This window comes from Corvus hawaiiensis, chromosome 35 (assembly GCF_020740725.1).
Source record: "Corvus hawaiiensis isolate bCorHaw1 chromosome 35, bCorHaw1.pri.cur, whole genome shotgun sequence".
NCBI classification, from domain to species: Eukaryota; Metazoa; Chordata; class Aves; order Passeriformes; family Corvidae; genus Corvus; species Corvus hawaiiensis.
This window is the reverse complement of record NC_063247.1, coordinates 524,551-548,234: the sequence shown is the minus strand read 5'-3', so window position 1 is coordinate 548,234 and position 23,684 is coordinate 524,551. Positions and strand designations below refer to the sequence as shown.

At 55.2% G+C, this 23,684-nt stretch overlaps 1 long non-coding RNA gene and 1 pseudogene across 1 annotated transcript; both read left to right on the top strand.

Moving 5' to 3' along the window:
* LOC125318999 overlaps positions 1-23,684 on the top strand; it is an 88,743-nt pseudogene that overhangs the window by 22,416 nt on the left and 42,643 nt on the right.
* LOC125319032 lies at positions 17,371-18,500 on the top strand. Its single transcript, XR_007200570.1, has 3 exons — positions 17,371-17,859; positions 18,209-18,287; positions 18,474-18,500. It is a non-coding gene; the product is annotated as an uncharacterized LOC125319032 (long non-coding RNA).

Genomic DNA, 23,684 nt, shown 5'->3' with positions numbered 1-23,684 from the left:
GATTTTTTATTGCTATGAAGAGCTGAAAACCTGAGGGAAGAGAGAGAGGAGCTGTTTAAAGCTGAAATTCTGTTGTGAAGCTCTGATATATCAGAGTATCCCGTCGTAATTTCAGAAAGATATGGGGGGTGGAGTGCTGAACTTGTAAGCGAAAGCACCTGCGCTGAGATAGGCAGATGCTGATGCAGCTGTAATTTCATGAGAAGTTTGGACAGGGAGAGATGGACCAGATGACTTTTGCTCCAAATGGGAAAGGAGAAAACCTCAGTCCCTAGAGATGCTCCCAGAGATAGTCTTAACGATGAAGATGAGGAAGACCCTTTGCTCCCAGGGAGGGAGAAGGGCCTCTGTTTTTTATTTCTGAACGGCTCAACCTTAAAATTGTACCCCAAAAAACTTCAAGAGTGGACCCTTGAAAGCAGTTGTGGGAAAAGCTGCAAGTCGGGGGAAGGGACTCACATGCAGGAAGAGAGACTCCTCTTCCTAAATGGACTGAACAATATTTGCAAGTGGGCGGCTGTCTCGTTGTGATACTGTTTTCATGGCACAAGCAAGAAGAGACTTCTCTTTCTAAATGGCCTGACCAAGGTTATTATGGAAGTGGTAAACAGACTGAACATCTTAAGGGTTGTCTTTTTACATTGTCAGTGGGAGAAGGGAGGAAGGTGGGCAGAGGAGGAGAGTTCTAAAGGTATGGTATAATTTTTTTTTTTTTCGCCTCTTTTAGGTCTGTTCATAAACTTCTTTATATTCTTTCAAGTTTGGTGCCTGCTTTGCATTTCTCCTAATTCTTATCTCTCAGCAGATAAACAGTAATGAGTATTTTGGACCAAACCACTACATTAGGGCAATGGGCAAAAAGCCCTTCCTGACAACGTTTCAGCCGTGAACCACAACATTTCAGTCTCTCAGCAGCCCCCAGAGCATCCCCCGTGTTGCCAGATGGAAAATCCTCTGTGCCGGGTGGGCTGCCACAAGGCTCATTCCTCAAACCTGTCTTGGGGCTGAGTCAGGGATGCAGTATCCCATGATGGTTTGTGCTTAGCGGGTGGGAAACTACTGTTCCCGTGGTGGTGTTTGTTCTGTTCTGCTCTCTCTGTATTTTATAGTAAGGAGCTGTTCGTCCTTTTCCTGCATTTTTGCTTGGGTGCCCTGTAATTTTAGAATTGGATCCAAGGGGATCATCGGGGCACTGCTGAGCCCCATGGAAGCAAGGGGCCGGTGTGCTTCTGAGTGGCCCCATGGATCCAAGGAGACCATTGTGCTCCTGCAGGTCCCCATGGAGTCGCAGAGTCCATTGTGACACTGCTGGGCCCCGTGGAGCCAAGGACACCTTTGTGACACTGCTGGGCCCCGTGGAGCCAAGGACACCTTTGTGACACTGAGGGGCCCCGTGGAGCCAAGGACACCTTTGTGACACTGCTGGGCCCCGTGGAACCAAGGACACCTTTGTGACACTGAGGGGCTCCATGGAACCAAGGACACCTTTGTGACACTGAGGGGCCCCGTGGAACCAAGGACACCTTTGTGACACTGAGGGGCCCCGTGGAACCAAGGGAACATGGAACAGCTCTGGCTGGCTTGGCCTCCTGGTGGCCTCCTGACAGCTCCAGCTGATCTTGGAATGTTGAAAGTCACTTCTCATCTGCCCCTGGAGCTCTGGGGCTCTGTGCTTTCCTTCCTATGGAACAGATCCGTCCTTCTCCTCCAGGGGCCATGGCCAAAACTGAGATTCCTCTTCCAAATTTCTGTGTATCCAAGGACTGTTCCCAGATGAAACATGCCAGGACAATCAGATCTGCCTGCCTTGGCCTCCCAGGGACCCCCTCTCCTCTGCCTTCGTGACACTGAAGTCTGTTTGGCGTCAGGCTGTTGCCCCTGTGCCCACTGCCCCCCAAAAGAACAGGCTGCCCTGTGGGGGAACAAACGCGGCTTCTCCTGGGGAAAGCCTCAGCGAGGGCTCAGTTTGCCGTTGGTCATTGCGGTGACTGCAGGAAAAGGACACCCCACCATGGGGCATTTCTTGGTCAGCTCCAGACATAAAGAGTGGGAAACTGTCTGAGACTCGGGTTGTGACCTCGAAGCCGCCACTGTGGTTTGCAGGGATCTGCAGGGTGGCACGGCCCTGGCTGTGCCCGGGAGCGCTCACTTTGGAGGTGGTGTCGGATCTGATGGGGACAAGGGGTACCCTGTGGGGCTGGGGGTGGCCTTGAGAGTCTTCATGGCACTGAGGGGGAGCTCCATTGATGGGGGTTGGTGTCCTGGGCTGAGGGATTATAGGGGGTTGGGAGAGCGGTACCTGGCTAGGGGAATGCGTGGGGGGGTCAGCAGTGACCTCTCGGCCCAGTGTGTCCTCCAGAGCCACCGTTTCCACCCTGTCTCTTTGCCCATCCAAACTGTTCCTGTGCTTGCCTACATTTTTGGGAGTCTGTCTCCATGGCCATCATTTATCACCTGGGGACAGCTCCTCCTTTGGGACAGGAGGTGGGTGCCCCCCGGTGTCATCCCTCCCCCCTTCCCCAGCCATCACCCCAAAGGTGCTCAGGGCCTCTGGGGAATGGGCAAAGATTCATTGGGGACAGGGGCAGGAAGACCATGGGGGTGTCCCCAAACTAGGCACTGTGCGGGTCCCAGACGGGGACAGGACTCAGTGGGTGGGAGGAGCGGGGCTGGGCTGGGCTGTGCCCAGGCTGGGGGGATGTGTCCGAGGTTCCCCGAGCCCTGTGGTGTGGGGGTGCATTGGGGGCCCCTCCGTGGCCTGTGGGGGTGCAGGAACCCCCCACCCATTGGTGCTGTTGCTGCAGGTTCTGGGTGTCTCTGCTGTGCCGTGTGTCACAACAACTCCTCCAGCTGTCATTTCGTGTCACCGAGGGGCTGGATGCCACTTGCACGGCCCTGGGGACAAGAGGAGAAGACTGGGGACTGTCACTTCCGATGGAAGGAGAGAGAGTTCCACATTTTGACTGAGCCCCACGAGGGCCAGTACAAGGTGAGACCCCAAGCAGTGGAAGCTCAGCTCCCCATGGCAGGCACAGCCGTGCTCCCAGGGGCATCAGTCACCCCACTGTCCCCGATGTCCCTGCCATCCCCATGTCCCTGCAGATCACCGTGAACCAACAGAAAGCGCCGTGCACAGTGGACGTTGGAAACATCCTATCCTTGGGCAGGGCTCTCAGGGTGTCAGGAGATGTCACCCTGGAGCTCTTGGAATGGAACCCACACGACTGGTGCTGGTATGGGTGGGGACCTGCAGGGGCTGGGGACCTCCAGCGGGACAGGGACTTCTAGGGATGGTTGTGGACCCCAGGAGGTTGAGGAGGTCCATGGACTGGAGATCCCCAGGGGCTCAGAGGACACACAGAGGTGGGGAACGGGGTGAGCGATGTCCCTGTGCCACGGCGGCCCTGTCCCCAGCTCCATGTGCCTCTGCTCCCCCTCACACATGGCTGCAGGTGTCAGGGACCCCTGGACAGGGTGGGAGGTGTGTCAGAGTGGGGGGTACCTTGGAATAGCCCACGTGGGTTGTGGGGTGGGGGGCACAGGAGGGTCTGTGGGCAGGCGGGTACCTGGGTGCACGGGCCCCTGGGATCACTCTGGCCGTCCCACAATGCCCGTGGTGCCCTGCCCCCACCTGAGCCTGTGGGGGCACCTGTGGGGGACAGGGGTGACTCAGAATGTCTCACAGCGGGGCCTGCTGGAACACAGGAGACCATAGTGAGGTTAGGTAGCCCCATTGATCCAAGGGGCCAGTGTGACACAGAGGAGCCTCATGGAACCCAAGGGACCAGAGAAAGGTTATGGAACCTCATGGAACCATGGCTCCACTATGACACGAGAGGGCCTAATGGAGCTCAGGAGACCACAGTGAGGTTATGGAACCTCATGGAAAAAGGCCTTAAAATGACACAGCGTGGCCTCACAGAACCCAGGATACCATAACCACTGTATAGAACCTCACGGAACCAAGGCTGCGGTAGGACACAGCGGCTCCTCGTGGAACCCAATAGTCCATAGTGAGGTTTTAGAAACCCATGGAACCAAGGCTCTTTAGGGACAAACCAGGGCCTCACAGAACGCACGAGACCATTCTGAGGCTGTGGAATCCCATGGAACCAAGCCTCCAATATGTTTCAGCAGGGCATAACACAGCTCAGGAGACCACAGTGAGGTATTGGAACCTCATGGAACCAAGGCTCGGATTTGACACAGCGAGGCCTCATGGAATAAAAGAGACCACAGTGGAGTTCTGGAACCCAGTGGAAGCAGGGCTCTACTGTGACTCAACAGAGCTTCATGGAACCAAAGAGACCACAGCTGTGGAATATGGGATTACATTTGTTGAAGTGGTTGAGGCTTATGCTCAGCAGAAGGCCCTGTGGGAAAGGACCCTCTGCAGGCTGGGCGGTTGGAAGTTGGGTGAGGGGTGAGAGGCAGCTGCGAGTGAGGAGAGAGTCGGTTGAGTGACAGTTGGCAGAGGGACTGTGATTGGCTGGAGGAAGGTGTGCACAGCATATGAGCGGGAAGCTGATTGGCTGATAGGACGCGTGGCCCGCAGCACGGCAGCTGTGCCAGCCAATGGGTGCCCTTCTGTTGTTAAGTTCTGTTATGGTTCTTCAGTTTGGTTTCAGTTGAGATGAAGGGTATAAAGAGGGGGTGATTTTTGGAAGTAAAGGGATCTTCTTGGGACATACAAGGGGGTCTGTTGTCTTTGTTCCCCATTGCTGCAAATGGCTGGCCTGAATCGGGACCAATAGAAGCGGTGAAGGGTGTGCATCGCTCCGGTAGCAATTTCCACTGTGTTAGGAATTGGTTGACCGGGAAGAGTTCAGGGAAGGAACTCCAGGAATCCAAGTGCGCGCACCTCACCTACCAGGTGAGTAACCAGTGGAAGCAATATGGGAGGTGGAATATCCCTGGAACAAAGAAGGAGATTGGACCTGTATGGCGGCTCCTACATCGGCAAACTACTGATATTGCTGATGTGAAATTAAGCACCCTGCTGGACTGGGTGTCCAATCACGTTAGAGATTTTCCCTTCAGTGGGCCCCTTCAATCAGAGGCCTGGCAAGCGGGAGGGCAGAGACTTTTTGAGATCGCCAGGGACAGCGATGCTGAAGCTTGCAGGCACCTCGCTTCTTGGGAAACGACCATGGCGGACTTTAAGTGAAGTTGCACCGATGTTGGCCATTACGCGGCCTCAGAAGCTGATTCCCCTGAGCCCTCAGCGCCACCAGGACTTGTATCCAATGAATCTGGCTACCCCGAGATTAACCCATCCCCTAGGGAATTGCTTTACTCGATAAAAAAATCCCTACACAGTTGGCCTCCTCAGCGCAGAACTCCCAGACCGTGAGCAAGCGTCGGACTCCCTTCCTGCCCAGAATGATGACGTTGTAACCCAGCAGTGGTGGAAGTGTGGGGAAGCCGTAATGGAGGAGGGTGACCTGGCAGTCATTACTGCCTGTCCGGTTATATATGCGCCAAAGCAACGCCCGGCCTACAGGGAACTAGACTATAAAGTAATCAAAGAACTGAGGACGCTAGTAAAGGAAAGCGGCGTATCCTCCTGTCACGTCCTAACTTACCTAGAGTCCATAAGTGCCACGTACATCTTTGTACCTAATGATTGCAAAAGCATAATGAGAATGATCTTGACAGTGACGCAGTTTGCAGGCTGGCTCACCGACTACCGTGAGCTGTGTACTACCCAGGCGGAAGTGCTGCGAGACAGAAATCCACCCATCGTTGCCGCACAGCTGACCGGAGAGGGTCCGTACGCAGTCCCTACAGCGCAGACAGGCTATCCGTGTGACATATATGATATCATCACCCGCCTAGCCCGGCAAGCCCTGCGGCGACTCTCGGGGATGGGTATTGATGCTAACGTGTCTTTTGCTAAGATCTTACAGGGCCCGGCGGAGTTATTTGTACAGTTCCTGGACAGAATGCAAGCCACGCTCTCCCGGAGAGCCGGTAACGATGAGGCCAGAGCTATTCTGTTGCAGCAGCTTGCTTTGTAAAAGCAAATGAAGACTGCAGAAAAGCATTGCTCGCTGTTCATAACCCGCACACTTGCGACGTAGCAGATATGCTTAGAGCATGCCAAAAGATGGGTTCTTCCACTCATGGAACCAAGGCTCTGATGTGACACCGCGGGGCCTATGTGAACACAGGAGTCCATTGTGACTCTATGGAATCTCATGGACCAAGGCGCCAACGTGCCACAGCGGAGCCTCATGGAACCAGGAGACCACAGCCACCAAATGGAACCGCATGCAATTAAGCATCCAGTGTGACAGAGCGAGGCCTAATGCAGCTCAAGACTGAGTCCATAGTGAGGTTATGGAACCTCATGGAACCAAGGCATAAAGTTGTCAGGGGACTGAAATGGTTCATGCCTTAAACATTGTTATGAAGGAGTTTTGCCCATTCTAGCAAAAACTGTATCGAGAAGCTACAGCCACAGAAGCCCACCTCTCCTTGAAGATGCCTGACTGGCACTTTGGACTGGGAGTTCAGTCACAGAGCTTAGATAAAGGGGACACTATTGTGCAATCATCTCAGGTTCTAGGCAGAAGTAATCAAGGCTGAGGGAAAAGAACGCATCCACAAGAAAACCAAACAGCACCAAATTATGCCTGGCTGGGTTTGGGGGGGAGGAGACCACAGTCCACAGAGGCCAGGTTTACACAGACTCCCCTGCCACTGAGGGGGGACGAGGAGGTTTCAGGTCTGTGGTGCTACCTCTGGTCACTGGCACTGAACACCCATCCTCCCTTACACAAACTGGCCCAGCTGTGAAACCTCCAACACTGGAAAGGCCATATCCACGGGACATTCACATGAGAGGCAGCTGAGGGGCTGTCATAATCCATCAAAGACCTCCCAAAGTGCTCCCAAAATTATTCCTGAGGCCTTGCTCCACAGGACTGCATGTGATGCCAAGTGATGCCCCAGACCCAGAGTCTGCTGCAAGAGACAGTGTCCAAGTGCCCTCTCCCAGGCGCCTTCTTTCTACTAGGCCTGGCAATGTTTTTGTGGCCCTGGTGTTCCATGAGGCCCCTCTCTAGAACAATTGGCCCTTGGATCCATGAGATTCCATTGCGTCATAAAGATGTTCTGGGTTCCATGAGGCCCCGCTGTGTCACAATGGACACTGGGTTCCATGGGCTGGGAAGAGCAGAGGTGGGAAGAGGCAGGGCCATTGTCCCTGGCTGTGCTGCTGTGCTGGGAGTCTCTTCCCTCCAGCTGTGCCCACAGGCACTGCCCCTGCAGAGCCAGAGAAGGGCTGAGGAACAAACCTTGGACACACAAGTCAGGGCAGACCCTCATTTTTATTCAAATGCACAGGGAAGAAGCCTCCTGAAAGTCTTTGTGTTTCCAAAGAAAGGCAGATGTTCATGTAGAAATGCTAAGAGCAGTACTACAGGATTTTATAAAAGACAGTATAACACTAGAAAAAGAAGAAAAGAAGGCACCAATGATAAAATGGACAAATAGGAAAAGAAAAGCTGAAATTGTAAAGAGTTACATTCTGAAGGTTCTGGAGCAGAAAAGAGAGAGTTTATTCCTTCTGAAAAGATACAGTCATCATTTTCCTCAGGGCATCCTTGAGCTCCTGGTTCCTCAGGCTGTAGATGAGGGGCTTCAGGGCTGGAGGCACCACCAAGAACAGAACTGACACCACCACATCCAGGGATGGGGACGAGGTGGAGGGGGGCTTTAGGTGAGCAAATGTGCCCGTGCTGATAAACAGAGAGAGCACGGCCAGGTGAGGGAGGCATGTGGAAAAGGCTTTGTGCCGGCCCTGCTCAGAGGGGATCCTCAGCACGGCCCTGGAGATCTGCACATAGGAGAAAAGCATGAACACAAAACAACCCAAAAAAGGAAAAGTACTAAAAGCAAGAAGCCCAAATTCCCTCAGGTATGTGTCTGAGCAGGAGAGCCTGAGGATGTGTGGGATTTCACAGAAGAACTGGCCCAGGGCATTGCCCTGGCACAGGGGCAGGGAAAATGTATTGGCCGTGTGCAGCAGAGCAGTGAGAAAGGCACTGGCCCAGGCAGCTGCTGCCATGTGGGCACAAGCTCTGCTGCCCAGGAGGGTCCCGTAGTGCAGGGCTTTGCAGATGGACACGTAGCGCTCGTAGCACATGATGGTGAGGAGGAAATCCTCTGTTCCAAGGAAGAAGACAATCAGAAACACCTGAGCAGCACATGCTGTGTAGGAGATGTGCCTGGTGCCCCAGAGGGAATTGTGCATGGCCTTGGGGACAGTGGTGCAGCTGGAGCCCAGGTCGGTGAGGGCCAGGCTGAGCAGGAAGAAGAACATGGGGCTGTGCAGGTGCTGGCCGCAGGCTCCGGCGCTGATGATGAGGCTGTTGCCCAGGAGGGCAGCCAGGGAGATGCCCAGGAAGAGGCAGAAGTGCAGGAGCTGCAGCTGCCGCGTGTCTGCCAATGGCAGCAGGAGGAAGGGGCTGATGGAGCTGCTGTTGGACATTGCTGTGTCTGGCCATGGGCACCTGTTCATGGAGAAAGGACAGTGACAAGTCGGGACAGGCTGCTTGGAGCCAAACCTGTGCCATTCCCTGCACACTGTCCCGCTGGGACTGCCCCACCCTTGTTCCTGCTCTGGGAAAACCTTCACCCAGTTCCCTGCCTGAGCTCCCCTTGTGCTGTCTGAGTGTGCCAGGAGCAGCCAGGCCTGAGTGTGGGGGCTCTCGAGGAGCCATCCCTGCCCCGCTGCCCTGGGTTTGTGGCCGTGTGGCAGAGGGACAAGGCTGGAGAGTCAGGATTTGTCAGTGCAATCCCTCCTAGAAAGGCTTGGTAGCAGTTTTACTCTCAGTTCCACAGAACAGGGATGGCAGGAGTGAGTTTTTGGAAATGTTTTCCTACCCACACATCATTCCTGATTCTCTGGGGTCAGAAATCCCCAGCATTTCTGCTGCACTCCACATTTGCCACTGAGAGAGGTGAGAGGCAAAGGATTCCCTGTGGCTCAGGGCAAGCTGAGGGGCTGCATGGGCTTGTCCCCAACTGCCCTGGGCTTGCCCCTTTGGCTGCAGGCAGAGCACAATCACACTCCCGGCTCACCCTGGGATAAACCAGAGCCTGCCCAGAGCAGAGGCATCCCTGAATGTCTCACCCTCTCTAAAGGTCTCTGAGCAAGGGCTCAGCACCCCCTTCTGCCAGGGACACTCACGCTGCCCTTGGCAAACCCAGCAGCATTTCCTCAGCTGTGGCATCTCTGCACTTCCCCGGGGGACATTCAGGGGACTCGGAGAGGCTCTGGCACAGATTTGCACCCAGGAGGGCAGCTCAGAGCTTGGAAGGACACCGTGAGGGGAGCTCTGGGTGTACCCACGATGGTATCTCAGGGAGGGAGGCTCAGCTCATTCCCCTTTCCCATGGACTGCTTTGCCCACAGCCCCACAGGGCACAGGGAAGCTTGGACACCCCATTCCCATGGACAGCCCTGTCTGTCAGGAATCCCAAGGGCAGAGCCTGGCTCAGCTGCTGCAGATCCCAGAGCCCCCCTGAGAGCACCAGATAGCAGTGACAATATCAGAGGAGTAATAATAATAACAATAACAAGGACAATAGCAGAGACTCAGAATGTTCTGTCATTCTGCGATTACAACTCCTGTTCTGCTTCTCTCATCCCACAACCTTCCCATCCTGCTCCAAGTAGGAAATCCAAACAGGCTCAGGAACGCTCCTGATCTTGACAGCAATCGCTGGCTTTCCTTCTTTTGGGAAGTGCCTCCGGAGCTGTGCCCAGGCTGGTTGGAGCTGGGAGCAGCCCTGCCCCAGGCAGCAGCTCTCAGCAGCAGCACCTGCCCTGCTCAGGGTGGCTCCTTCCCCCCACAGCTCCTCCCCCAGCGCTGGCAGCAGCTCCCTGGGCCGGCTGAGAGCTGCCCCTGGCAGGCAGCAGAGTCCCTGCCCCAGCACAGCGCCCTGGGCTGCAGGACCCTGCTCTGCAGGACAGCCCTGGGCACCCCTGGCTGCAGCCCCGGCCAAGACGTCACTGCTGTCCCCTCACACACATTCCCCTGGCCAGGTACAGCTCTCCCAACCCTCTATGGCCCCTGTCATAGGTTAGCAAGCATAGTCCCAGAAGGGATGTCCTTGCTAAGGGGTGCTTACAGTTTCCTCTGGGACCTGATAGAACCTATCAGCTAGCCAGTTTGAATATGGACAATTCTTTAAGCCACTTAAAGTTGTGACCGCCTCTGTGATCCACACTAAAGAATAGACAAACTCCCCCCCAAGCTCTCTCTTGATTCCAGTGCTGGGGCAGGTGGCTGCAGGCCCCGTTGTGGGGGCCAGCGGGCCCGGCCCGATCCTGCTCGGGTCAGGCCGGGCCGGGCCACGGCCATCCTGGAGTCGATGGACCTGTTCCAGCCGTGGAACCCCCCCCCTACTGCCTTGCCGTGGGCAGCCAGAGCGGCTTGGCTCTCCCCCCTCTCCACTGCGATAAGAAAAATTCAACATTCCAGCTGCAAAGCTGCAAGGCCAAGGTGAGATTAACCCTTTTTATTGCTGTGAAGAGCTGAAAACCTGAGGGAAGAGAGAGAGGAGATGCTTAAAGCTGAAATTCTGTTGTGAAGCTATGATATATCAGAGTATCCCGTTGTAATTCCATGAAGATATGGGGGGTGGAGTGTTCAGCTCGTAAGCAAAAGCACCTGCGCTGAGATAGGCAGATGCTGACGCCGCTGTAATTTCATGAGAAGTTTGGACAGGGAGAGATGGAAGCGATGAGGGCTTTTGCTCCAAATGGGAAAGGAGAAGACCTCAGTCCCTAGAGATGAACCTGATGAGGACTTTTGCTCCAAATGGGAAAGGAGAAAACCTCAGTCCCTAGAGATGCTCCCAGAGATAGTCCTAACAATGAAGATGAGGAAGACCCTTTGCTCCCAGGGAAGGAGAAGGGCCTCTGTTTTTTGTTTCTGAACGGCTCAACCTTAAAATTGTACCCCAAAAAACTTCAAGAGTGGACCCTCGAACGTGGGAAAACCAATTGCTATCTGTGTGTGAACAAGCTGCAAGTCGGGGGAAGGGACTCACATGCAGGCAGAGAGACTCCTCTTCCTAAATGGACTGAACAATATTTGCAAGTGGGTGGCTGTCTTGTTGTGATACTGTTTTCATAGCACTAGCAAGAAGGGACTTCTCTTTCTAAATGGACTGAACAAGGTTATTATGGCAGTGGTAAACAGACTGAACATCTTAAGGGTTGTCTTTTTACATTGTCAGTGGGAGAAGGGAGGAAGGTGGGCAGAGGAGGAGAGTTCTGAAGGTATGGTATAATTTTTTTTTTCCTTCTTTTAGGTCTGTTAATAAACTTGTTTATATTCTTTCAAGTTTGGTGCCTGCTTTGCATTTCTCCTAATTCTTATCTCTCAGCAGATAAACAGTAATGAGTATTTTGGACCAAACCACTACACTAAATTGGTGTTTCCGCCCGGGAGCAAACCTAACCCGCTACAGCCCCTCAGCCCAGGACACCAACCCCCATCAATGGAGCTCCCCCTCAGTGCCATGGAGACTCTCAAGGCCACCCCCAGCCCCACAGGGTACCCCTTGTCCCCATCAGATCCGACACCACCTCCAAAGTGAGCGCTCCCGGGCACAGCCAGGGCCGTGCCGCCCTGCAGCTCCCTGCAAACCACACTGGTGGCTTCGAGGTCACAACCCGAGTCTCAGACAGTTTCCCACTCTTTATGTCTGGAGCTGACCAAGAAATGCCCCATGGTGGGGTGCCCCTTTCCTGCAGTCACCGCAATGACCAACGGCAAACTGAGCCCTCGCTGAGGCTTTCCCCAGGAGAAGCCGCGTTTGTTCCCCCACAGGGCAGCCTGTTCTTTTGGGGGGCAGTGGGCACAGGGGCAACAGCCTGACGCCAAACAGACTTCAGTGTCACGAAGGCAGAGGAGAGGGGGTCCCTGGGAGGCCAAGGCAGGCAGATCTGATTGTCCTGGCACGTTTCATCTGGGAACAGTCCTTGGATACACAGAAATTTGGAAGAGGAATCTCAGTTTTGGCCATGGCCCCTGGAGGAGAAGGACGGATCTGTTCCATAGGAAGGAAAGCACAGAGCCCCAGAGCTCCAGGGGCAGATGAGAAGTGACTCTCAACATTCCAAGATCAGCTGGAGCTGTCAGGAGGCCACCAGGAGGCCAAGCCAGCCAGAGCTGTTCCATGTTCCCGTGGTTCCATGGAGCCCCTCAGTGTCACAAAGGTGTCCTTGGCTCCACGGGGCCCAGCAGTGTCACAATGGACTCTGCGACTCCATGAGGACCTGCAGGAGCACCATGGTCTCCTTGGATCCACGGGGCCACTCAGAAGCACACCGGCCCCTTGGTTCCATGGGGCCCAGCAGTGCCCCGATGATCCCCTTGGATCCAATTCTAAAATTACAGGGCACCCAAGCAAAAAAGCAGGAAAAGGATGAACAGCTCTTTACTATAAAGTACAGAGAGAGCAGAACAGAACAAACACCACCACGGGAACAGAAGTTTCCCACCCGCTAAGCACAAACCATCATGGGATACTGCATCCCTGACTCAGCCCCAAGACAGGTTTGAGGAATGAGCCTTGTGGCAGCCCACCCGGCACAGAGGATTTTCCATCTGGCAACACGGGGGATGCTCTGGGGGCTGCGGAGAGACTGAAATGTTGTGGTTCACGGCCAAAACATTGTCAGGAAGGGCTTTTTGCCCATTATGGCAGAACTGTATAAAGGAGCTGTGACCACCCAAGCCCCTCCGTCCCTGAATGTGCCTCCTGAGGGGAACTTTGGGCTGCACCTTGAGCTAAGGGACCTTGAGATCAGGGAAAGGGGACTCTTACCCAGGGATCTCAGGTCTAGGGAGAAGGAAACAAGGCTGAGGGAGGAGAATGAATCCACCAGAAAGCCAAGGCCAGGGCTGTCCTGAAAATCAGCCCTGGCTGGGGGAGGCCCCAGCCCCCAGACCCATTTGCTGAGGCCAGGTTTGCACCTCCATCCCCCAGCCGAGGGGGCTGGAGGAGAGTTTGGGGGTGTGGGGTAACCCCTGCCCAGGGGGAGTGAACACCACCCCCCTTACCCAGACTGGCTCCGGTGTGAAACCCCCACCCCAGGAAGGCCACACACACAGGGGACAGTGTCACACTCGCCCCTCCCCAGGGGAGGTCTCTGTCCCTGTCACTCCCTTGCTCTCCCCCCTTTTTCTCTTTCACAGGCTGGGGACCTTTGCCAAATATGTGAATCATTTTTCTCTATCCCTGTCACCTCTGTGACAGCTACACAGAGTTTATCCTTCCTTTAAATCATCTGTATTGGGCTGAACTTTCACTTTTCTTTTACAGGAACCTGCCAGCAGCTGAGCTGCAGCTGTGTGGGAACCGCTGGACCTTTGAATTGCCACCATAACTGCTTGTGCTGTTGGTTCATTCATGCTTGGGGTTTGTTTGCGTTTTCATCACAAGTGACTTGTGGGAAGAGCAAACATTGCTCCAAGCATTTTAGGTAGAGTTAAGTTTGATTTTTGCCAAGTTTATTTTGTCCGGTGCTCAGGGGATGCTCCAGGGGTCTCTGTCCCTCTCACTCCAGGACATTCCCGAGGGGTTGTCCCTGTCTCTCTCACTCCAGGGCATTCCCGAGGCAGTGTCCCTGTCCCTTTCACCCTTGGGGATGCTCGGGCCTCTCCATCCCTCTCGCCCCAGGGAATGCTTGTGCGGGGCTGGAGACCAGGAGCTCTGTGTCCCTCTCACTGCTGTGTGTGCTCAGGGGCTCTCCAACCTTCTCATACCTGGGGAGGCCAGGGGGGTCTCTGTCCCTCTCACCCCTGGGGTGACCCTGCCCAAGCACCATTGGGGTGAGAACGACAGAGACACCCCCAAAGCCCCACAAGCACCTCCCGAGAATCCCAAGGGGAGATGGACAGAGACCCTCACCGGGCACCGAGTGGGGTGAGAGGGACAGAGACCATCCCCACCCCCTGATCGTTCCCAGACAAGAACGGCTTGGAGACCCCCCCAGGACTCCCCAGGTAGGAGAGGGACAGAGACAATCCCGGGCCGTGTGTCCTCCTCTCCCACGGGATGGATCGGGGGGATTGCTGTGCTCCTATCCCAAATGTGGGGCAAGCGTTGTCTCTGTCCTCCTCCCATTTGGGGGGCCAAGGTATCCCCATCCTCCTTTCCTTTGGGAGGACAGTGGCTGGACTCCATTCTCCTCACCTTTGCAGGGGACAGGGGTGCTCTCTGTCCTCGTCGCCCTGGGGGATTCTGCCTCCTCCTTACCTCTGGGGCAACCCTAGTGGTCCCTGTTCTTCTTGCCCCAGGGAGGCCTCCCTCCTCTTCCTCTTTAGGGAGGAGTCTGGGGGTGGTCTCCATCCTCTTTACCTTTGGGGGGGCAGGGGGTGGTCTCCATCCTTCTTGCCCAGGGGAAAGGCCACGGGCAGGTCTCTGTCATCTTCCCCTTTAGGGGGCCCAAGGGGGTCTACATCTTCCTCACCCTTGGGGGAACCATGAGGGGAACTGCAGTGGTGTCCATCCACTTCCACTATGGGTGGGCCGGGGGGTCTCTGTCCTTCTCCCCTTTGGGGAGAGCTGGGGGTGTCCTTTGTCCTCCACCCGTATGTGAGGGGGCGTGGGGCTCTCTGTCTCTGTGCCCTCGGGGAGGGAGCTCTCCGTCCCTCTCGCTCTGCTTGCCGCGGCCGCTGGTGTCCGGCCCACGCACCCGTTACCGGTGACGGCGACACGGGGCGCAGCGGCGGCTTGGGGCACGAGGGAGCAGGGCTGGGGCTCCCCCTCCACATCGTGCTAAAATCGGGCCCACGGGGGCGGGCGCCACTCCCACCTCCCCCCAACCACCCACACACCCTCCAGCCTGAGCTGGTCGCGGGGTTCCCGCGTTTCGGGGCCACGGGCGCGGAGCTCCACTCGGCTCTGTCTTCTCCACTCGGCTCTCACTCCTGCACTCTTCCCACTCCACTCCGCTCACCCCGCTCCACTCCTCTCTCCCCACTCCTCTGCGCCGCAGCAGCACCGGATCCCGCACTAAACAATGGCCATGATCGCCCCTTTATATGGGCATAGGAGCTCCGCCCCCCGTGGCAGCAGCCAATGGATGCCGAGGAACAAATAATGAGGGGCGGAGCAAAGAAGATGAGAAAGAAACGTGGTTGGCCGCGAGGGCGCAGGTTCTGAGAGGGATGGGGTGGGCGTGGCTTCAGGTAGGGGCGGGGCCAGGAATGGGGTGGGGGAGGGGTTGCACTGAAACCAGAATTTGGGCTGGATTAGGCTGAGAGGGGGCTGGGGGCAGGGCTGAGGGTGGGCTTAGAGCTGGGACTGGGGTCAGGGCTAAAGGTGTGTAGTGGTTTGGTCCAAAATACTCATTACTGTTTACCTTCTGTGAGATAAGAATTAGGAGAAATGCAAAGCAGGCACCAAACTTGAAAGAATATAAACAAGTTTATGAACAGACCTAAAAGAAGAAAAAAGTCATACCACACCTTCAGAATACTTCTCCTCCCCCCCCACCCCCACCTTCCTCCCTTCTCCCACTGACAATGTAAAAAGACGACCCTTGAGATGTTCAGTCTGTTTACCACTTCCATAATAACCTTGTTCAGTCCATTTAGGAAGTGGAGTCTCTCTTGCCCATGCTATGAAAACATTATCACAACGAGACAGCCGCCCGGGTTGGTTCTCTGCTCGCATCATGTGAGAGTCCCCTCCCACAACCTGCAGCTTTTCCCAGAACCGCTTTTGAGGCTCCAATCTTGAGCTACTGAGGTGCAATTTTAAGGTTGAGCCGTCCAGAAACAGAAGTTCTCTTCACCCATCTCTGGGAGCATTCCATCTCTAAGAACACAGGCCCTTCTCCTTCCCTGGGAGCAAAGGGTCTTCCTCATCTTCATCTCTAGGACTATTTCTGGGAGCATCTCTAGGAACTGAGGTCTTCTCCTTTTCCATTTGGAGCAAAAGTCCTCATCGCTTCCATCTCTCCCTATTCAAACTTCTCATGAAATTACAGCTGCTTCAGGGACGGTGAGTTTGTCTAAACGTGGTGTGAGATTGAGATCAGGATCAGGGTGAGGTTTGGGACTGAGCACACGCAGAGCAGGACAGCTGAGGTGTCACTGCAGGATGTCCCTGGCACCATCCCAGCCCTCCTCAGGCACCTCCAAACATGGGGGGCAGCTGGGTGGTCCAAGATCCAGGTGCTGCCACGCTGCCCCTCCATTCCACGCGAGCATTGTGGGAAGGCAGCCCTGAATGTGACCCTTGGGGGTCTGGGATCAGCCTTCACATCCCTGTGGGAGCAGCGACAGAGAGGACGAGAGACTTTCCCCCTCTTATTCCTGTGGAAGGGTGAAGCCCAGCTGCCCTTTTCTTCTGGCGCCTCCTCATCTCCTCAGGTGAGGATGTCAAACTCCCCAGGAGCAGGAAGAAGCCCATTCCGGGTTTCCTTGTGTCTGCAGCCTGGAACATCCACTCAGAGCAGAGCACTTTATGAAAGCCCTGCAGAATGACAGCAGGAGGAGGTTTGTGAGAAAGGCAGGAAATGGTATTTTGATAGGAAATCAAAATTCCAAATTATTTCTTTCTGTCACGTTTATTTTCAGTCAGTTCTGGTCTGGTTTCCAGAGTGCCACCTTCTCAGCTGACTGTATTTGTGTCCTCCTTCCTCTTCTGCCTTTCTTTGCCTGCTCTGTTTGTCTCTCAGTGTCTCTCTGGACCCAGGGCAGCTCCCACCAAAGGCCCTCCTCTGATTTTGTTCCCAATCCACCAGCTAAAACAACCATGGGTGAGGTGATGAAGGCTGGCAGTGAAATGTCACTGTAAGATCTTGCTGCACTTGGCTTCTGGCTCCTTCCTGAGAGCTTTGCCTTCAAGGGCAGGAACATCTTCTTCTTGCTGGGAACTGGAATTCCAGATCCCTGGAGGGTGTGCCGTGGATCCCAGAGGGGCATTGCCGAGGCTCGCAGGGTGCTGGTCCTGCCGTGCCTCCCACGGGAGCCGTGCAGGGCCAGGGGACAAGGTCCAGCAGCTGGGTGGGCTCCCAGAGCAGACAGCAAAGGCTGCTTTGCTGGACATTTCCCAGCACATTCCCAGCTGGAAGCAGAGGGAGGAAGGAAAGGGAAGCGAGTCCCTGCCAGAAGCCCAGAAGGATTGGGGTGGGAAGGGACCCTGCCCGTGGGTTACTGGGCTGAAAGCCAAGTGGAGCAAGACCTTACAATGCCATCTGCCTGCCAGCCTGTGCTGATGACAGGAGCAGGGGGCCACTTTAGCCCTCTGTGGGTGGGACCAAACTGTGCATTCCACTCCCCTTATCTCATGTCTGATGAGCTGTTCATGATGGGTCGTTTGCAGGAGCTGCCCAGTGCACCCCCGACCCCTCAGGCTATGAGGAGCTGGCTGTTAAATGAGATAAGGAAGGAGAGGCAAACCCTGGGAGGCAGGGCAGTGTTTCTTTTTCTGCACACCAATGACTCAGCTGTGATAACTCCCTCCGGGGTAGCAGCAGCACAGTCCCACCCAGCCTGAGGGCTCACCTCTGCTGATGGGCCATCATGGACTGAATGGCCCCAGCACAATGGGCAGCTGCAAGGACTGAGACCATCAAGGCTCCCAAAATATCCCATGACTCCCAGGATGACATCGTTCCATTGTGAAACTGCCCGCCCTGGGGGAGGGGCTGAGCGTTCCCACCTGAACCTGAGCATATAAAATCTGAGTTTGGGGCCTTCTGGCAACACTTAACAGATCCAGGGCAGGAGCAGAACTCCAACAGGACTGTGACCACTGCTGTTGACAAGACTGCTCCCATCACTTGGACAGGACTGTGTCCACCACTCTGACCAACAGGTTTTGTTTTCTTTCCTTTTGCTTTGCATGCAGCGGGACCAGGTGGTGCTCAGCACAGGAACTAACCACCACCGTTCTGCTCTTGTCCCAGGGTGCCTGGTTATACTCAGCCTTTGTGGGTTACAGCTGTATCATGGTATTTCTTGTCATCTCTTTGGTGAATTGTAACTCCCACCTTAATCTCTCTTGAGGCAGATCAGTGGGGTTCATTTCTCATGCCAGGTAAAACCAGCACGGTGTTTGAGAGGATTTTACAGTCATGATACGCCCGGTGACTTCTAGAGAAGGACTTGGGCAGGAGGAACCCCTAAACCATCACACTCACACCTTGTTTTTCCCTCCACACCAGGATTTCCCACTCCCAAACCTTGGCCAGATGGAGGAGGAGGCTGTGAGGAAGAGGAAGATGCCCCGGAACACCCAGGCAGGTGAGGAGGAAGTCCCTGCCCGTTTCCCCCTCTCTCCTGCTCCATCTCCCAGCCCAGCATCGCCCCCAGCTGCAGGACAAGCCCGCTGCCGATGCCGTCCTGCCGGGGACGGACTGGGGGGATCTCCTTCCCCTTCCCTGTGGCACGCAGGCAAATGCCATCCTCTCCTTGTCCTTCCTCGCCCAGACAAGGAGCTGAGGACAGAGCCCAGGGAGGACAAATCCCCGTGGCAGAACCTGGTGGAAGAGGCCGTTTTGAGCAGCTCCACATCACAGGAATCCAGCTGGGAGGAATACCACCGAAGATCCCACAGGAGGAGGGGCTGCAAACGCAGCCCAGGCAGCTGTGAGGAGGAAAGACCCACCCTGTGCTGGGATGGTGGCCGGAGATCCAGCCAGAGCTCAAACATGGTGGTCCACGAGCAGTGTCATGCTAGGGAGAAACACTTCAAGTGCTTGGAATGTGGGAAGAGCTTCAGCCAGAGCACCACCCTGATCCACCACCGGATGATCCACACCGGGGAACGGCCCTATGTGTGTGGGGAATGTGGGAAGAGCTTCAGCACAAGCTCCAACCTGATCCGCCACCGCCAGGTCCACACAGGGGAGAGGCTCTATGTGTGTGGGGAATGTGGGAAGAGCTTCAGTACGAGCGCCTACCTGATTCGCCACCACATGATCCACACTAGGAAACGGCCCTATGAGTGTGGGGAGTGTGGAAAGAGGTTTCAGACCAGCTTCAGTCTCCTCCTGCACCAGCGGATTCACACAGATTAGAGGCCCTTCCGCTGCCCCGACTGCGGGAAGGGCTTCAGGTACAACTCCGACCTCACCAGGCACAAACGCATCCACACTGGGGAGAGGCCCTGCGAGTGCCCTGAGTGCAGGAAGAGCTCCAACTTCATCTCGCAGCAGAGGATCCATGTGGGGTGATGCACAGTGACCCCCGTTGGGCAGAGACCTGGTGACCCCTGTTCCAGATGATCCCCATGGTTGCGGGGAATGTTTGAGAGATTTATTTCACTTCTCATTCTCGTGCTCTGATTTCATTGCTAATAAATGCAATCCCTGTCCCCAGACTGGGTCTGTGTTTCTGTGCTGGTGATCGGGGCAGGAGCTCTCGTGGTCCTTAGCTCAGCTCCTGGGCCTTTCCTCAGCCAATCAAAGAAGTCACTAAACAATTTTTAGCCACTCTGAGCTTTTCTCGCTGATGACTGCCCAGGTGCCAGGTGGATCTGACGCACCCAGAGCTCCCCACCTGGGCCCCTCCTCAACCCCAGTGCCCCCCGGGAGCAGAATTAAGGGAGAGGGGAGGTTTCAGCATCTGCCCAGAGCTGGGGATGGGGCAGCTGGGGCCATACTGGTGGCACTGGTGGTGCTGGGAGCCCCCCTGGCCACAGGCATGGAGCTCTCAGGTGAGCCGAGGGGGTGGGAAGAGGAGTCCGGGCATGGTGGGAAAGGTGGGGAGAGGAGGGAAAATGGGTGGGTGGGACCCATAAAATGAGTTGGAGGGGGAGTGGGACCCCCTAAAGCAAGAATGGGAAAGGGGCTGAGGACTGGGGGATGATGGGAGAGGAATGGGAAGGGTGGGATCCCAAAACTGAGCGGGGGGGGCTGGGGATTGGGAGGATTGTGTGAAAAGGGTTGGGAAAGGGTCAAAAGTGGGGACTGGAACCCCTAAACTGATGGGGGCAGGGTCTGGCAAATGGGGATTGATGGGAAAGGAGGGGAGAAATTGGAAAAAGGGTGGAAATGAGGGTGGGACTGTGGGAAGGAAGGTCCCATGGTGGCTGTGGAGCAAGGGGCTGTGGAGTGGGGATCCAGGGTGGCCCCCTGAGCTCTTGGCTTGCTGTAGGGTGCTGGGGGCTGCTGGGGGAGCACCCCCTGACCTGTGTCCTGCTTACACAGGGCTCTTCCAGCACATGGTAAAGTCCGAGTGTCGCTTCATTAATGGTACCAAACAGGCGAGGTTGGTGGTGAGGTTCAGCTACAGCCTGGAGCAGCTCCTGCACTTGGACAGCAAGGTGGGGCACTGCGTGGGGGACACACGGTATGGGGAGAAACAGGCCCGCTACTGGAACACTGTCCTGGGGTGATGTTATGAGGCTGCTTTATTCCTTAACCCTCCGCTCAATGCCCAAGGACGCTGTGTCTTTAGGATGGACCCAGGGGTGGGGCTGGATCCACGGGACCCGGGTGCGGGTCGGTTCAACAGCTAGAGCCCAACGGCTCGGGGGCTCCGGGGTCTCGGCAGGGCCTGGGAGGGAGTGCGCCGGGAGCGTTGTGTGGCTCCTTGGGATTTTGGTGTTCTGGCTAGCTGGAAAAAGGTTCTGTTGGTTTTTCTTGTTCTTTTTCTCTTCCCTCCCCTTGCCTCACTGCCTCCCTTCCCTATGATCCAGGGAGCCTGTGAGTTGACCCTGGTGGGCCCGCGGGGTGGCCCTGGCTGGTCCGAGCCCATGTGTCTTTTGCTTCTCCAGGAATTTGTTGTACTTCGGGGTTTTTTTTTCCCCCTGTTCTACCCTGCTTTGTTTGGTGTTAATAAACAGTTTGGGGTTTATTTCCCACTTCCAGTTCTTGTGACCCACTTGTCTTACTGGTGGAGGAAAAGGGGAGGCCCTTTTCCCTTTGGATGAGACATTCATTCCAGAGTGTTTCCTCCTGAGGTCTTGTCTCCAAAACCAAGACATAAATTTGGCGCCCAACTTAAGGGGCACGTGGAAGCGGAAAAAAAAATTAAAATCATTTTGGTTTGAATCACTTTTGTATTGAGGTACAGCAGTAAGACTGTCCAGAGACTGAGAGCTTCAGGGCCCCTTGACATCCCTTGGTCGATACTTAGATCACATGACAGGGACCCCAAATGCCTCGCTTCAGTGCCATCCAGAATTGTACCATCGCCTTCAGCGTTCCAGATTCGGACCATCCAACTTCATATAGTTTCATCAGGCCGCTGGGTGTAATCCTTCCTCAGGGTACGAGGGCCCTCTATGGACAGGACTCGGTAATGATTTCAGGTTCCACTTCCTCTGCTGGCTGTGAAGGTCCTGGCTGCTCATCATCATCCACCGGGCAAATGGATTTGGCTTTGTGTTTTTTTCTCTGGACAGGGGCAATTGTTGGTTTAGGCTCCCCATCTGCTTTAGCTGCAGCTGGAGTGATTGGGGCGTCTGCTGGCTTATTCTCCTGCCCCTCTGGCTGTATCTTCTGCCCTACAGAATCCAGCAGTGTGCGGTAAGCGTTAGCCAGGACCCAGCACATGACAATGAGCTTTTCCTTTTCATCAGTGTTGTTATTGCAGTTTTCCTTCAGCTACTTCCCCACCTCAGCTGGATTCTGAATTCGTTCAGGGGGGAAGTTCCAGGCTACTGGGTCAGAAAAGTGCTTCAGGGTCAGGCCTATGTCCTCTCATACCCCACAGCACTTAGGATTTTCTGCAACGGGGGCAGGTGTCTGGGCAACTTCTCTGGAGATCTCAGCCCTTTTTTTAGACAAGCTGGAGACCACATAGAGAAACCCTGTTAGATAACATAACAAGGAGGTGGCATCTTTGACATCCAGGGGAAACTGGACACTTTCAAAAGGTGATGTGCCAGATCTGAAGGGGAAGAAGGAGATGAAGGGCTGGGAGTTATCATCCCCTGCTTTTCCCCTAACAAACTGGGTGTGTAATTGCTAATACATTCCAAAAGGAAACTACCAAGGCCAGAATGGGAAAACAACATGACATACACCTTCTCCATGGCTTCCATTACTTCAGCCAAACTTCGATGAATCACTACCACCAGGCATATTAAAATGGCAGTGCTGATTCTTCATCCTGACTTATAAAAGTGTAAGCCAGGGACCCGACTGCCCATAGCTGTGGACGTGTACTTATGGCTAGCTTCCACAGAAAAATTATTAAATCAAGCAGCATGGTCTTACTGCTGTACCTCAATACAAAAGTGATTCAAACCAAAATGGTTTTGATTATTTTTTCCACTTCCACGTGCCCCTTAAGTTGGGCGCCAAATTTATGTCTTGGTTTTGGAGACGACTTCAGGAGGAAACACTCTGGAATGAGTGTCTCCTCCAAAGGGAAAAGGCTCTCCCCTTTCCTCCACCAGTAAGACAAGTGAGTCACAAGAACTGGAAGTGGGAAATAAACCTCAAACTGTTTATTAGAAAAAAACAAAGCAGGGTAGAACAGGGGAAAAAAACCCCGAAGTACAACAAATTCCTGGAGAAGCAAAAGACACATGGGCTCAGACCAGCCAGGGCCACCCCGCGGGCCCACCAGGGCCAACTCACAGGCTCCCTGGATCGTAGGGAAGGGAGGCAGTGAGGCAAGGGGAGGGAAGAGAAAAAGAACAAGAAAAACCAACAGAACCATTTTCCAGCTAGCCAGAACACCAAAAACCCAAGGAGCCACACAGCGCTCCCGGCGCACTCCCTCCCAGGCCCTGCTGAGACCCCGGAGCCCCCGAGCCGTTGGGCTCTAGCTGTTGAACCGACCCGCACCCGGGCCCCGTGGATCCAGCCCCACCCCTGGGTCCATCCTAAAGACACAGCGTCCTTGGGCATTGAGCGGAGGGTTAAGGAATAAAGCAGCCTCATAACATCACCCCAGGACAGTGTTCCAGTTAGCGGGCCTGTTTCTCCCCATACCGTGTGTCCCCCACGCAGTGCCCCACCTTGCTGTCCAAGTGCAGGAGCTGCTCCAGGCTGTAGCTGAACCTCACCACCAACCTTGCCTGTTTGGTACCATTAATGAAGCGACACTCGGACTTTACCATGTGCTGGAAGAGCCCTGTGTAAGCAGGACACAGGTCAGGGGGTGCTCCCCCAGCAGCCCCCAGCACCCTACAGCAGGCCAAGAGCTCAGGGGGCCACCCTGGATCCCCACTCCACAGCCCCTTGCTCCACAGCCACCATGGGACTTTCCTTCCCACAGTCCCACCCTCATTTCCACCCTTTTTCCATTTTCTCCCCTCCTTTCCCATCAATCTCCATTTGCCAGACCCTGCCCCCATCAGTTTAGGGGTCCCAGTCCCCCCTTTTGCCCCTTTCCCAACCCTTTCCACACAATCCTCCCAATCCCCAGCCCCCCCCGCTCAGTTTTGGGATCCCACCCTTCCCATTCCTCTCCCATCATCCCCCAGTCCTCAGCCCCTTTCCCATTCTTGCTTTAGGGAGTCCCACTCCCCCTCCAACTCATTTTATGGGTCCCACCCACCCATTTTCCCTCCTCTCCCCACCTTTCCCACCATGCCCGGACTCCTCTTCCCACCCCCTCGGCTCACCTGAGAGCTCCATGCCTGTGGCCAGGGGGGCTCCCAGCACCACCAGTGCCACCAGTATGGCCCCAGCTGCCCCATCCCCAGCTCTGGGCAGATGCTGAAACCTCCCCTCTCCCTTA